Raw genomic sequence first — 4750 nt, 5'->3', positions numbered from 1 at the left:
TGGGGATGAGGTAGGTGAAAATGGGTGGGCTATTTACCAATAGACTATGTACAGCTGCAGCGATCGGTTAGCTGCTCGGATAGCAGATGTTTGAAGTTGGTGAGGGAGATAAAAGTCTCCAACTTCAGCGATTTTTGCAATTCGTTCCAGTCACAGGCAGCAGAGAACTGGAACGAAAGGCGGCCAAATGAGGTGTTGGCTTTAGGGATGATCAGTGAGATACACCTGCTGGAGCGCGTGCTACGGATGGGTGTTGCCATCGTAACCAGTGAGCTGAGATAAGGCGGAGCTTTACCTAGCATGGACTTGTAGATGACCTGGAGCCAGTGGGTCTGGCGACGAATATGTAGCGAGGGCCAGCCGACTAGAGCATACAAGTCGCAGTGGTGGGTGGTATAAGGTGCTTTAGTGACAAAACGGATGGCACTGTGATAAACTGCATCCAGTTTGCTGAGTAGAGTGTTGGAAGCAATTTTGTAGATGACGTCGCCGAAGTCGAGGATCGGTAGTATAGTCAGTTTTACTAGGGTAAGTTTGGCGGCGTGAGTGAAGGAGGCTTTGTTGCGGAATAGAAAGCCGACTCTTGATTTGATTTTCGATTGGAGATGTTTGATATGGGTCTGGAAGGAGAGTTTAGAGTCTAGCCAGACACCTAGGTACTTATAGATGTCCACATATTCAAGGTCGGAACCATCCAGGGTGGTGATGCTGGTCAGGCGTGCGGGTGCAGGCAGCGAACGGTTGAAAAGCATGCATTTGGTTTTACTAGCGTTTAAGAGCAGTTGGAGGCCACGGAAGGAGTGCTGTATGGCATTGAAGCTCGTTTGGAGGTTAGATAGCACAGTGTCCAAGGACGGGCCGGAAGTATATAGAATGGTGTCGTCTGCGTAGAGGTGGATCAGGGAATCGCCCGCAGCATGAGAAACATCATTGATATATACAGAGAAAAGAGTCGGCCCGAGAATTGAACCCTGTGGCACCCCCATAGAGACTGCCAGGGGACCGGACAGCATGCCCTCCGATTTGACACACTGAACTCTGTCTGCAAAGTAATTGGTGAACCAGGCAAGGCAGTCATCCGAAAAACCGAGGCTACTGAGTCTGCCGATAAGAATACGGTGATTGACAGAGTCGAAAGCCTTGGCAAGGTCTATGAAGACGGCTGCACAGTACTGTCTTTTATCGATGGCGGTTATGATATCGTTTAGTACCTTGAGCGTGGCTGAGGTACACCCGTGACCGGCTCGGAAACCAGATTGCACAGCGGAGAAGGTACGGTGGGATTCAAGATGGTCAGTGACCTGTTTGTTGACTTGGCTTTCGAAGACCTTAGATAGGCAGGGCAGGATGGATATAGGTCTGTAACAGTTTGGGTCCAGGGTGTCGCCCCCTTTGAAGAGGGGGATGACTGCGGCAGCTTTCCAATCCTTGGGGATCTCAGACGATATGAAAGAGAGGTTGAACAGGCTGGTAATAGGGGTTGCGACAATGGCGGCGGATAGTTTCAGGAATAGAGGGTCCAGATTGTCCAGCCCAGCTGATTTGTACGGGTCCAGGTTTTGCAGCTCTTTCCGGACATCTGCTATCTGGATTTGGGTAAAGGAGAACCTGGAGAGGCTTGGGCGAGTAGCTGCGGGGGGGGGGGGAGCTGTTGTCCGAGGTTGGAGTAGCCAGGCGGAAGGCATGGCCAGCCGTTGAGAAATGCTTGTTGAAGTTTTCGATAATCATGGATTTATCGGTGGTGACCATGTTACCTAGTCTCAGTGCAGTGGGCAGCTGGGAGGAGGTGCTCTTGTTCTCCATGGACTTCACAGTGTCCCAGAACTTTTTGGAGTTGGAGCTACAGGATGCAAACTTCTGCCTGAAGAAGTTGGTTTTAGCTTTCCTGACTGACTGTGTGTATTGGTTCCTGACTTCCCTGAACAGTTGCATATCGCGGGGACTATTCGATGTTAGCGCAGTCCGCCACAGGATGTTTTTGTGCTGGTCGAGGGCAGTCAGGTCTGGAGTGAACCAGGGGCTATATCTGTTCTTAGTTCTGCATTTTTTGAACGGAGCATGCTTATCTAAAATGGTGAGGAAGTTACTTTTAAAGAAAGACCAGGCATCCTCAACTGACGGGATGAGGTCAATGTCCTTCCAGGATACCCGGGCCAGGTCGATTAGAAAGGCCTGCTCACAGAAGTGTTTTAGGGAGCGTTTGACAGTGATGAGGGGTGGTCGTTTGACTGCGGCTCCGTAGCGGATACAGGCAATGAGGCAGTGATCGCTGAGATCCTGGTTGTAGACAGCGGAGGTGTATTTGGAGGGCCAGTTGGTCAGGATGACGTCAATGAGGGTGCCCTTGTTTACAGAGTTAGGGTTGTACCTGGTGGGTTCCTTGATGATTTGAGTGAGATTGAGGGCATCTAGCTTAGATTGTAGGACTGCCGGGGTGTTAAGCATATCCCAGTTTAGGTCACCTAACAGAACAAACTCTGAAGCTAGATGGGGGGCGATCAATTCACAAATGGTGTCCAGGGCACAGCTGGGAGCTGAGGGGGGTCGGTAGCAGGCGGCAACAGTGAGAGACTTATTTCTGGAGAGAGTAATTTTCAAAATTAGTAGTTCGAACTGTTTGGGTATGGACCTGGAGAGTATGACATTACTTTGCAGGCTATCTCTGCAGTAGACTGCAACTCCTCCCCCTTTGGCAGTTCTATCTTGACGGAAGATGTTATAGTTGGGTATGGAAATCTCAGAATTTTTGGTGGCCTTCCTGAGCCAGGATTCAGACACGGCAAGGACATCAGGGTTAGCAGAGTGTGCTAGAGCAGTGAGTAAGACACACTTAGGGAGGAGGCTTCTGATGTTGACATGCATGAAACCAAGGCTTTTTCGATCACAGAAGTCAACAAATGAGGGTGTCTGGGGACATGCAGGGCCTGGGTTTACCTCCACATCACCCGCGGAACAGAGAAGGAGTAGTATGAGGGTGCGGCTGAAGGCTATCAAAACTGGTCGCCTAGGGCGTTGGGGACAGAGAATAAGAGGAGCAGGTTTCTGGGCATGGTAGAATATATTCAGGGCATAATGCGCAAACAGGGGTATGGTGGGGTGCGGGTACAGCGGAGGTAAGCCCAGGCACTGGGTGATGATGAGAGAGGTTGTATCTCTGGGCATGCTGGTTGTAATGGGTGAGGTCACCGCATGTGTGGGGGGTGGGACAAAGGAGGTATCAGGGGTATAAAGAGTGGAACTAGGGGCTCCATTGTAAACTAAAACAATGATAACTAACCTGCACAACAGTATACAAGGCATATTGACATTTGAGAGAGACATACAGCAAGGCATACAGTAATCACAGGTGTTGAATTGGGAGAGCTAGCTAAAACAGTAGGTGAGACAACAACAGCTAATCAGCTAGCACAACAACAGCAGGTAGAATGGCGATAGATTAGGCAGAGAGGGTCGGATTAACTACACACAGAGCCTAAATGCGGCTGGGGCCGACAGATAAAACATAAACAAGCAGAATGGATTACCGTGAAATAATGGACAGTCCAGCCTGCATCAGCTATGTAGCCAAGTGATCAGTGTCCAAGGGGCAGCGGTGGATGGGGCAGGGAAGCTGGACTGGCGAGTGTTATCCAGGTTAGAAAACTAACAATGACTAAATAGCTTGTAGCCAGTTAGCTGGTTAGCTTCTGAAGGTTCTTGAGTGTGTTCTAAAAATGTAAAGATAATAGCGGTTCCGTATCACATTGGGTGAGGCAGGTTACCGGAAGGTATAAACAAATTAAAAATCGAAAAGGGATAGAAAGTAAATATGGGATTAGTGAGTGTTTGGGACGCGGCGATTCAGATGGTTAGCAGGCCTGTGCTAACAAGCTAACAGTTAGTAGACGGTGCTAAACACGGTAGCAGTTAGCGGACCGGGCTAAACAAGCTAGCAGTTAGCAGGCCGAATTTGCAAGCAAGGAGATAGCAAGGGCTAGAGAGTTAGCCTTTGGGGACGTCGCGATGGGGGGAGTCTGTTTATTCCTCTTCATGCGGTGACATCAATGGACCGGTCGTGGGTCTGGATATTGTAGCCCAGGAGCTCAAAATGTTCCGTTTGCGATGGGAATCCGGGGGTGAAAAATAAAATAAAATAATAGATAGGTCCGTTATGCTCTGGTTAGAGTCGCGTTGTTCGAACTGGCGAGAGCTTTCCGAGCTAAAGGTTAGCTGATGACCGGTTAGCTGACCGGTTAGCTGAAGACCGCTAGCAATGTTTTGCTGAAGCTGGTAGTTAGTTGGCTAGTTGGCTAGCTTCAGTTGAGGGGTTCCAGATCCGAAGTAAATATAAATACTTTTAGGAAAAAAGCTACGTTGGGTGAGGCGGGTTGCAGGAGAGTATTTAGAAGAAGTTGAGGTTCAGCAAAAAGTTTTAAAGATATGTGAAGAAAAAAAACGAAAACGAAACGAAAACAAACGATATATACAAGGAACACGACAACACGTCCTACTGCTACGCCATCTTGTACTGCATGTGTGAGAGAGAAAGAGAGAGAAAAATAGATATTGTACTGTGTGAGCGAGAGACTTTGTACTGTGTGTGTGAGAGAGATAATCCTGATCACAGACGGTCTAAGGTCTGCAACAAAAAAACAATAACAATGGTGGTGGTCAGTGTTTCCCCCCAACTGCAGATTCCATCTTTAAGGTCTTCACTGCAGCATCATCTGAAAGATTGACCAGCCTGCATGACTTAGCATTACACACTAGA

This window comes from Oncorhynchus mykiss, chromosome 19 (assembly GCF_057628025.1).
Source record: "Oncorhynchus mykiss isolate SJ-2025 chromosome 19, ASM5762802v1, whole genome shotgun sequence".
NCBI classification, from domain to species: Eukaryota; Metazoa; Chordata; class Actinopteri; order Salmoniformes; family Salmonidae; genus Oncorhynchus; species Oncorhynchus mykiss.
The sequence above is the reverse complement of the archived record's forward strand: the minus strand, read 5'-3'. Positions refer to the sequence as shown.